The sequence below is a fragment of the Bos javanicus genome, chromosome 8 (genome assembly GCF_032452875.1).
Source record: "Bos javanicus breed banteng chromosome 8, ARS-OSU_banteng_1.0, whole genome shotgun sequence".
NCBI lineage: Eukaryota > Metazoa > Chordata > Mammalia > Artiodactyla > Bovidae > Bos > Bos javanicus.
The window spans coordinates 59,184,536-59,195,048 of record NC_083875.1 but is presented as its reverse complement, the minus strand read 5'-3'; the positions used below and the strand labels follow the sequence as shown (position 1 = coordinate 59,195,048).

The 10,513-nt window shown below is 41.0% G+C and overlaps 1 non-coding gene across 1 annotated transcript; it reads left to right on the top strand.

The window, feature by feature from the left end:
• The first annotated feature begins 5,835 nt into the window (after positions 1-5,835).
• TRNAG-CCC (transfer RNA glycine (anticodon CCC)) lies at positions 5,836-5,908 on the top strand. The gene has a single exon. It is a non-coding gene; the product is annotated as a tRNA-Gly (tRNA).
• Positions 5,909-10,513: the final 4,605 nt, after the last annotated feature.

Genomic DNA, 10,513 nt, shown 5'->3' with positions numbered 1-10,513 from the left:
GCAAACATTGTGATGAGAAGGGGACATGGCTCCTGGAACCTGTCTGTTTTCTACGCATGGGCCTCTGTACATGAATACTCCTGCCTCTGACAATGGACCTCAACCAGAACTCTGTAACCATTTCTGGTTCATTGTTCCTCTTAAGGGCTCCTGGGGGGAATCAGAGAAATACATCAGGACATATAAGTCCCTCCAGCAGCTCTTAGGTAGCAAATATGTGTAACAGTGGAAATGATCCTGATTGCTCTCCATTTATTTCTGCAGCTACCAGTTTCCTCTCTTGCTTGCTGTAAAGTTTAAAACAACATCAATTTTTAAGGACTTAAAGTGCTTTTCTATTTAAAATCAAACAAGACAAGCATCATTTTCATTCTGGGACTGTGCTTTGCTTCTTGAAGTGTAGTGAATATATAGACACCCACTGAAAAAAAATAATAATAAAAAAGCTAAGTGATGGAAATGAGTAATTGCTTGGCAGCGAGTCTGCGGGGAGAGCACTGACACTGCACGGCACATATTTCATGAATAATGAGAGGAGTCTCAGAGCTGTGCAATCACTGCCTATTGGGTCAGAAATTTCACATTAGTGGATTCATCAGAGCAGATCAGTGTCATAAAGACACTCTTTTCTGAGGTAAACACACCTTTCCTTCACTGAACTGTCATCTCTCAGTTGCATAGTGGATACAGCTGAGACCTGAGAGGAGGGGCATAAGTGGATTAGGGGTAGTTTATATCCATATCATTCTAAATTCTATCTGCTTATTTGGATAGAAAGAATGTTTTTTTAACAGAGATGAGCTAATAAGTCTGTGGATAACAAAGGGCTTAATAAAGCATAGAGAAATAGAGTAAACACCGCACACCTAGTTCTATGAAATGTTGCTTAGTGGTGATTGAAACTCAGAGAATTTTAAAGCTGTGAGAGGGACTTTAGACCTTGTGTTCTAGGACTACCTTGGTGTGGTAGTCACTAAGTGCTTTTCCCGTTATTTTTGGTCCATTGTAGATTTTTACTTTCTGTCTTTTTGCAGTTAGGGGTAGTCATCTGGCTTGAGTTGATGAAACTGTGCTCAATGAATTGTGAACAGAAGCAATGTGGTCTTTTCTGGATGAAGGTTTAAGAGCCCGTGTGCAATCTGCCACGCTGCTTTGTTTCTTCCACCAATGCACTGGGGCTACTGTGCAGATGGGGCTACAGCAGGAGATTGCTACTCAATGAGCTTAGGTCCTGGAGAAAGAGTAGCACAGAGCACTGCCCCCAGATAACCTCTGATGAGTGCGTAACATGCTGCTGCTGCTGCTAAGTCACTTCAGTTGTGTCCGACTCTGTGCGACCCCATAGACGGCAGCCCACCAGGCTCCCCCATCCCTGGGATTCTCCAGGCAAGAACACTGGAGTGGGTTGCCATTTCCTTCTCCAGTACATGAAAGTGAAAGGGAAGGTGAAGTCGCTCAGTCATGCCCCACTCTTAGCGACCCCATGGACTGCAGCCGACCAGGCTCCTCCGTCCGTGGGATTTTCCAGGCAAGAGTACTAGAGTGGGGTGCCATTGCCTTCTCCAGTGTGTAACATGACTGGAAAATAAATGTTGTGAGCCAGGAAGTTTGTGGATTTTTGTTACTACAGCACACCTTAGCCTATCCCGGCTGATACACTGAGTACTTTCTTTGCTTTTGCTCAAAGTATCCTAGATGTGGCATCGTGGTTAAGAACACTATTTTACAGTCAGATACACTTAGATTTGAAAGATAGTTTGAAGTGACTATCAGTCCATATAAGATAGAAACCAAGGTAGTTTTGTCAGGATTAAATAAGATAATACATTTAAGATCTTAAGTGTAGTGCCAACCATCATCAACAAATGCTTGTTAGATAAGACAAAGGCAGTTGTACTAAACCAGGAAGCAAATCTTCCCCTTAGAAATAAATGATATTCTTTACCTACAAGTACACACATTTCATAATCTACAAAACTCTACATTTCCTTCTTTCATCCTTAATGGAACCATAGAATATTGGGGTAAAGAGCACCTTAGTTACAATCTCATCCAAACTCTTGAGAAGCCAAGTCCAGAGAGGTGAGGGATTTATCCAGAGCCATATACCTGCTTAGTGGAAGAGGCAGAATTAGGACTAGAGCCACCGCATAATTGACCATCCAAATAGGACACTTTGAAAGTGAAGGGAGAAAATTGTTAGCAACTGTGCCAGAAGAACAGGTGGAAACTTGGACTTTCCCAGGCAAACCAGAACATATGGTCGCCCTCGTTAGGATTTACTTTCCCAGACTCCATGCCTGGTGTCACTTTCCTTCCCAGCAGATGTCTTAATCCTACTGGTGTAAGAAACTCTTCATCATTCTACATCTAAAGATGTAGGGAAGGAAGGGAAAAAAACGGTTGGTTTTCCATTTTGACATTCTCTATAAATCTTTACTACCGCCCCCCCCCCCCCCCGCTTTCTTTAGCTTAGTGTCTTTACTGTCAAGTTTAACTGCTTATAATACTTCAGTAACTGACTTGCTTTAAGCAGTAATGGCTACTGATTACACTAATGGGCCTGCATTTGAAGAAGTTTCCATTGCATGGCAGAGCCCAGAGGTGATTTACTGGAAAAGGAACAACAACAACAAATAGATACTTTCAGATAATGAGCAACATAGAGGAGAATACAGCCAAAATGGGAACAGAAATGATCAGTGGAACTTCTCCAGAAATAACATACTCATTTATTCATTTGCAGACACATTTCTAAAGGAGACCAACTCTCTCCCTGTCAGTGTACAGAAGAGAAATTATATTTTTGAAGGTGTTTGAAATTAACTCATGAGAAAAATCAAAAGTTCAGAAAATATATCCTGGTGTTCTCTTCAAGTTCCAATCCAACAGTGAAAATAAGTCTTGTAGAAGAGAAAGGCCATGTGAGTAGCTGAGGTGCTGGGATCCTTCTCCATTCCTGAGCAAGGATGCTCCTCCGAACCCCTCGTGTGTGGATAGGCCAGGTACTTCTGGCTACTCAGTCTGTTGTGTCCCTTTCTAAAATCAGAGCTGCCTGTCCCATGAGGAAGCCTCAGGAGAAGATGTTGGTAAAGCATGGCCTTTTGGACCATTCCCTATCAAAACTATGAGTACAAATGCAAATATTGGATAACAAAGTAAGGACGGCAGAGGAGATGTACCTTGGGCACAACTCTGCTGTGGCTTAACCACACCCCCGAGGCACCTTCATATCACACTGTCCGTGCTGGCCCTGCTGTTTCCATCTGCTGAATCGCGATGCAAGGTTGCAGGTGAAGACTTAAGGTGTTGAATTTCCTGCTGCAATGTGCTTTTTCTCATTATCTGGAATCTGGAGATGTGGTAGTGAGCACCCCCATGAAGCCCCATGGCCTGCTCTCTTCCTTCCTCTCCAGTCTTAGGCTTTGCAACCTGGACTCACCACCCTCTAGCTACATTGCCCTCATGCTGCTCACACAGACCAAGCTTGGTCAGACTTCCAGAGCCTTTGTATCCTTCTGTCTGCCTGGGATACTCTCTCTGCTGATCCTCTCATGGTTGGTTATATTTCATCATTTAAAATTCAGGGACTTCCCTTGACTCTGGTATCAATGGCATTAGTGGTAAAGAACTTGCCTGCCAATGCACGAGACATAAGAGATGCGGGTTCGATCCCTGGATCAGGAAGATCCTCTGGAGCAGGGCTATGGCAACCCACTCCAGTATTCTTGCCTGGAGAAACCCATGGACGTAGGGGCCAGGCAGGTTACAGTCCATGGGGCTGCAGAGTCAAATAGTATTGAAGCAACTTACCACACAGGCACACATGGTATCAATGTAAGTTAGAAACATATTTCCAGAAGAGTTTCTGGAATCTAATAGGTCCTCAATAAATATTTTTTGAAAATATGAGTTAATGAATAAATGAATGAATGTATTCCATATTGATTCTGGAATCAAAAGACCAATAAATGACCAATTTATTCTTTAAGACCATCTGAGACCTAATGGGAGACTTCTTCCTCTAGCATGCTATTTCTAAGGGTTCCGTAGAAGATACACTAGAACCAAAGGTATTCAGAATGCTCAAGGAAGAGAATAATGCAGATGGATAGAAATTCAGATGATCCAGACTTTCTGTTGTATCCAATTTATGGTCATCCCTGCTGTGTTTGCATTGTCCTTCCTAGCTCTGCTCACTTCTCTATCTTCTCTAGTCTCATTCTCTGCCTGCTCTCAGCGCTAGAATTATCAAATATGCCCTAATGTTCACTCTACTTTTTGAAACCAAATGTTTTTGAAAATTCACTTTATCTCTAAGCCAATTAACAAAATTCTTTAAAATGATGTTTTATTACAGCTGATTAACTCTCAAAGATCTACACACAGTCATTCTATTTTTCTTCCCAGAGGCTTTTCTGTGCTTATCTTTTAGGAACAAGACATCACATTTTCTCCTACCTCATGACTAAAGTCAAAAAGCCCCAGCCCAGTAAAACTCAAATTGGGTTGAATCAGAATGATTAAATAAGCTCTGAATGATGTGTTCATTTCAACAAAAGTGGCTTTTTTGTTTTGTTTTGTTTTGTTTTAGCACAATGAGCTCTAAATCAAGTTCAAATTCAGGAGACGATGTTGTGTGATTGCATTCCAAGGAATGACAATCTTTGTCTCCCATGCCATTATTTATTTGAGAATGGGAAGAGAAAATCACTGGTGGAGTTACCCAATTATCATGCTTCAGGTCATTCACTCCATCTTAGGAGAAGTCTGTGACATCAAGTTGTACAAAGTTTATGGGTAACAGAACCAGAGAGAGTAATTTTGTAAAGGATATGTGATGATTTACATGATGACCTAAATTTTGTTGACTCCATTATATTATTCCAATTCTCCTCTTTATTCTCTTTCTCTCCCTCACCCCAACTAGTCTAGTCTATAAGGTCCTAGAATGCATAGATAAGCCCTTTATTTTGCCTTGCTTTTAATTCACACACATTGAAAGGAATCATAGATGAATTAATTGCAGACTATCAGATCAGTCAGGTGAATATATTGGATCTCTTCTGTTTGTTCCTACAGATTCAATCTATGCCCTAGGCAGCTGACCTTTAAGGACTCATCAATAGACCTCTTGCCTGGCATCCAGTTGGGATCTATAATCCCCTGGCAGGGATTGGAGGGCAGGAGCATGAGAATACTTGTTCTGTGCTCCCAACGTGCCAGGACACCTTGGTTGGCCAGGACCTTCCACAGAAGGCTTTGTCTGGCAGTAAATCTCTCATCCTAAGCAGCTGGCTTTCTCCTCCTGCCCCTTAAGGTCTAGAGGGATCCCTGCTGAAACTGGTCTGGGGCATGTCACTATCCCTAGGTGGTTTGCTAGCCCCTGCCTGCACCTATGGAAATGGCCTCTTTATTTAGCTCTCCTTGAATTATTAAATTTGCCTGTACAACTTGTTTCCTGCCATGTCTCTGGTCAAAAAAACAGATGTATAGATGAAGGAAGCCAATATATATCCCCAATAGAAAGTGGGCATTGGTTAGTACAAGCCTTTGGCTAGGACCTCTCCATGCATAGTTGTTTTTCCAATCTCCCAGTAACTATCTGAATCAGACATTAATGAGTCCATTTTACAGATGGGAACTGTGTCCCAGAGAGGTCATGTAGTATGGTCAGGATTGCACAGCTGGTAGATAGAGATGGTCATGAGGTCCCCCCAAATCCTATCTGACCCCAAAGCTGTTACAGTGATCGCATATGGAGAGCAAATAATTCCTCATAGATGCAGAGAAAGTAGGAATGGGGGCAAGAGTAAGTCCCCAAGGAATGGGACTTCCCTGGTGGTCCAGTGGCTAAGACTTTGCATTCCCAATGCAGGGGGCCTGGGTTCGATCCCTGGTCAGGGAACTAGATCCCACATGCCACAACTAAAAGTTTGCATTCTGCAACAGTCTAAGGATCCTGCATGCTGCAATTAAAAAAGAGCCCATGTGCTTCAACGAAGATGGGGGGGGAGGGGTAGGTAGTCAAATAAATAAATATTCTAGAAGTACCCAAGGACTGAGGGCTGTGTGGGAGAGATTGACCTATGTGTTCTTCTGGAATCCACCAGCAAGGTGAAGAAATGAAGGCCAAGGCCTCTTTCACCAAAAGTAATGGGCGGATTAGAGCCTGCCCATCCTGGCCACTAAACTTCTTAGGACAGTGGGGTGTCTTTGAGAAGTTTCCCACTGGCTCTCGGCCTCAACCCTACCAGTCACCTCCTGAGGAGGCAAATCTTTTTCTGAGTTTCCACCCGCCTCTCCTCGATGCCTGCGCAATCTGGAACAGAAGTGTAGCACCTCAGCCTCCATTTAATGCTGGGGATCAGAGTCTCTGTGCCTCCCCCTCCCTGTGCGTACAGAGCTCCGCACAGCCTGAAATTCCCAGCTCTGATGGAGAGCTCTGAATTATTCATCAACCCAATAATGGCAGGTGATGAGATCTTTTCCCGATATGTCCCTGTCAGTAGGTGTTTATTAATCTGTTTCACCAGCCGCCCTGCTCTGACCGCGGGGCCTGAAGAACCCCACGCGCTGCCTGACACGTATCGGCAGAGACAGCACTTTAAAGACTCCCTTTTGCCTGGGAGGTCATCTGAAGGTTATTAGGAACAAATTATTTCTTCATTTCCGCTGACTGAGTAGATAGCCTTAATGATCTGTCACCTAGCAATAGCCTGCCTGTTCAAACATAAAGAATGGCAGGCTGATGGGCTTATAACTAGAATCAGTTCATTTTAGCTATTCTCTTGTCAAGCATGTTTCCAAGATACATATAGTATTTACATATTCATGAGCCTCAGCCGACACTGATGCCGTGAGGGGGTCTGTCTGATAATGTGATACAAGTTTGTACTGTGTCCTCAGGCACTTAAAGTCTATTAAGTGAATAAAGTCTACCCAGGGCCTCTCTTCTTGGAGGTGTTCTCCATTTTAAACACTGGGATGCTATCCCAATTTCAAGCACTCATCTCCCTCTCCTTCTCCCTTTCCCTGCCCCCCAACATCCATCAAAATCTGCCCTCCCTACCTCTTACTGAGAGGAAGCTCTGCTTTAAAGAAAGTGAGCGGGCCACTGGGAGTTTTCTCTCCTTCCAGCAGGGCAAACCTATCCATGAGATCTTTGCTTTACATTCCTTTAGGCTTTGTGTAGGTAACTCAAATGACATTGTATAAAGCAAAGTGAAGCGGCAGCTGGCTTTGCAAATTTTGGACTCTGACAGCACTTTCGAGTCTCCTTGGGCTACTTGTAGCTAATTATTATTTCATGCCTTTGACTTCGATGGCCTATGGTCTTGTCTCAGTCTGTCTAGTTGAGGATGGTGCCTGAGGCATAAATCTTGCTATGCAACTAAATCACCTGGGGAGGACCTGAAATTTGTCATCTGGAGAGAGAGATTCTTATTATCCCATCTCCAATCTCCCATTTTCTATGCTACTCAAAACAATCTTCCTTATCCCTACTGTGATTCTTAAAAGAAAAAAATGTAAAAAAATATAATTCGTACATATGTTGTTAGTATGTATTAGTATGTACATTGTTATGCCAGTTTGGACATCTCTCTGCTAAATAAATATTCTATGTATCTATTTATCTTTCATTCATTCACTTGGCAGCCTGTGGCTGTGCTATGAAACTCTAGAAGACCTAGAATATCTGAGTCCAGTTTGGGTTTGTACCATTTTTCTTAGGGGCCAGGTTCCAGCTTCATGAATCATTACATGCCAAAGAAAGTAAATTGCTTTTTAAAATACTACTGAGTTGTCCTTGAGTATAGGAACCTTAATTACTTACACAGGATAAGTACAAAAAAAAAAAATAATAACATCTCATATAGGAATTTTTGGGGAGATTTCAGAGACTGCTCACTTCCTTTAAGAATCGGTTTTTCTGCATGTGAAATGGGGATAATAACTTGAATCCTTTTTCCTACTTATAAAGTCATTACGAGGATTAATGAGATAATAAGTTGGTGAATGTATTGGGAATCCCTTGAGGAGCACTAAAATTGACTCAAGGCATAATTGTTTGGCAGGTAAATAATTATCCCATTAACCTAACTATGTGCCTTTCATTCAAAAATTTTGTCAAGCACTTTGATTTATTTTTCACAGGAGCTTTAGGGCTGTTCCTGTATGGGCATGGACTCCAGTAGGTTGAGGGACCATAAAATCAAGTGAAAGCCCAAGGTAACCAAGGAGGGATTGCTCTAGCAGAAAAGAGTGGGATCCCAGGAACACCTGGGTCTCCCCTTCTGCCATGACAGAAACTCCAGTTTTAAGAAAATAAGCTTAAAAAATCTAGGCCTTCGTAGTCTGAGATGGCAACCACTAGCCCCAAGTGGCAATTTACATTTAATTAAAAAAGGAAGTAAGATTAAAAAAAATTAGTTTCTTAGTCAGAGCAGCCACACTTCGAGTGCTTGCTACTTGTATGTGGCTAATGGCTACTGTGCTGGACAGAGCAAATATGTGACATTTCCATCATCTCAGAGGGTTCTGTTGGACAGCACTAGATTAGGTCACTCTCAAACTTGAATGTGCATAAGAATGACTCAAGGAGCTTCTTAAAATTCGTATTTCTGAGACTCTCAGAAATCCTGATTCCGTAGGTGTGAGGAGAATCATGGCAATCTGAATATTTAAAAAGTTCTCCAAAATAATTCTGATGGTGATGGTTGGTGACAAAATCTGGATTTCCCAATGCTATTCAAAGTGTGTTCCATAGACTGGCAGCATTTACATCATCTGAGAGTTTGTTTAAAAGGAAAATTCAAGAATTGAGTATAGGGCTCAGAAATCTATATACAAGCTTTCTGGGTGATTCTTATGGATGCTAAACTTTGAGAACCACTAATCTAGATAGTAGAACAATGCAACTGTAGCCTGAACATTGCTGAAATTTAGATACAAAAATTCACAGTCTAAGATGACTACATTAGCATTTACTTACAGTTACATCCTACAGGAGATCAGTCCTGTGTGTTCACTGGAAGGACTGATGTTGAAGATGAAACTCCAATACTTTGGCCACCTAATGTGAAGAGCTGACTCATTGGAAAAGACCCTGATGCTGGGAGGGATTGGGGGCGGGAGGAGAAGGGGACGACAGAGGATGAGATGGCTGGATGGCATCACCGATTCAACGGACATGGGTTTGGGTAGATTCTGGCAGTTGGTGATAGACAGGGAGGCCTGGGGTGCTGCAGTTCATGGGTCACAGAGTCAGACATGACTGAGGGACTAAACTGAACACGGAATCCACTTATATAAAATTCATCTGTCCATCCTTCCATCCTTTCATTCATTCACAGCTTTTAGGATATCTATTATGTGCTAGTCATTTGTGATGAAAATTGGGAATTTTCAGCAGGAAACAAAATTTTCATAATCTGTCAGGTTAGTTTAATTGTTTCTAACTCAATTTTTATTATTTTTTCCTTCAATTTTTGGTGGGATGGAGTACAAATTTAAAGTACTTTTTAAACTAGAGGCTGGTTCATTGCACTGAGCTCCCCTCCAATTGTTTGCAAAGCACAGATCAACAGGTGGTTTTGTTTAGGTTCACACAGATATTAAAGGTTAAATAATGCTAGAAGTCAATTTGCCAAACCTAGGCCAGTACCAGCAGTGTTTAGGGGCAAAAATGAGTAATGAAATTTTCTAGCTAATTCATAGTCAAATGTTCCAGTGTTTACTTTAGTGGCTTTAGTTACTGAATATTTTCAATATCAATTTGTGAAAAACAAAGTTTTATCACAGCATTGATAATAACCCTGATATATATGAATTTCACATTCCATTTTTTCCTTAAAATACGTTTTAAATAATTTTGTTTTTAATTTTTTTTTATCATGGAAAACGTCAAACACAGAGAAGTAGGAGAAATATTATAATAAACTCCCATGTACCACCACCTAGATTTAATAATTCTTTCAATTTATGGCTGATCCTTTTACTTCTCTCTACTTCCATCCAATTCCTTTCTCCATATTATTTTGAAGAAAATGTCAGGTACCTTTCACCTTTTGATAGTTCTATATATCTCTAAAACATAAGGATTGTTACACACACACACACAACCATAATACCATTATGATCACAGTAAAAAATAAAAAAATTTTGTAATATTATCAAATATTCAGTTTTCCAATTTCCACATCCTTCAATAATGTATTTTTTCACTTGCTCTGAATTAATATAAAGTCAATATGTTGCTATCAAGTGATATTTCTTAGTCTCTTTCAATAAACTGATAATTCATCTCTTTTTGTCCTCATATTTATTTATCAAATAAATTGGTTTGGATATCCTATAGCTTTTTACATTCTGAATTCTGCTGACTGCACATTGCTGGTATCATTTAGCATGTTCCTCTATCCTCTATATTTCCTGTAAATAGGTAGTTGGATCTAGAGGTAAAATCATATCATTTTTTTTACAAGACCACTTCATAGGTGATATTGAGTTA